The following is a 491-nucleotide window of genomic DNA, read 5'->3' as shown; positions in this document are numbered from 1 at the left end:
TAATATTTTTTTATAAAGTTACATTTATTAATATTAATTTAAAGAACTGTCAAAAACAAAATATTAATCGAAACAATTTTTGAAAGATTCATTTTTTATTTATTTGAGCATAGTATATAATTACCAATAGGGTTAAACCACTATTTCTGATTTTCAATCTGAGTGATCTGCTCATCTTTTCTTTTTCTTTTCCTTTCCCTTTTTAATTCGGTGGGTATCTCAAGGAAGCCATACTATGAAGGAATCAAATGATACTTCCTATGTTTTATTTTCCTCTCGGGTCAAATTCGAGAATTTTAGTCCAATAGATACTTATTTTCTAGTTAAATTCGTCACTAGATTAGGAATTTAGAAAAATGCTTCATGGTTTTATAACAGTCTTTATACATATGACTTATGGAAAGTTAACTCGGTAGAAATAAACCGAGTTTAAGGTTTTATCCGTAACATAAGTTTAAATTTAAATTTTTTCCCTGAAAGACGCCGTATCA

This window comes from Arachis ipaensis, chromosome B01, assembly GCF_000816755.2.
Source record: "Arachis ipaensis cultivar K30076 chromosome B01, Araip1.1, whole genome shotgun sequence".
Taxonomy (NCBI): Eukaryota; Viridiplantae; Streptophyta; class Magnoliopsida; order Fabales; family Fabaceae; genus Arachis; species Arachis ipaensis.
This window is presented reverse-complemented; position numbering follows the sequence as displayed.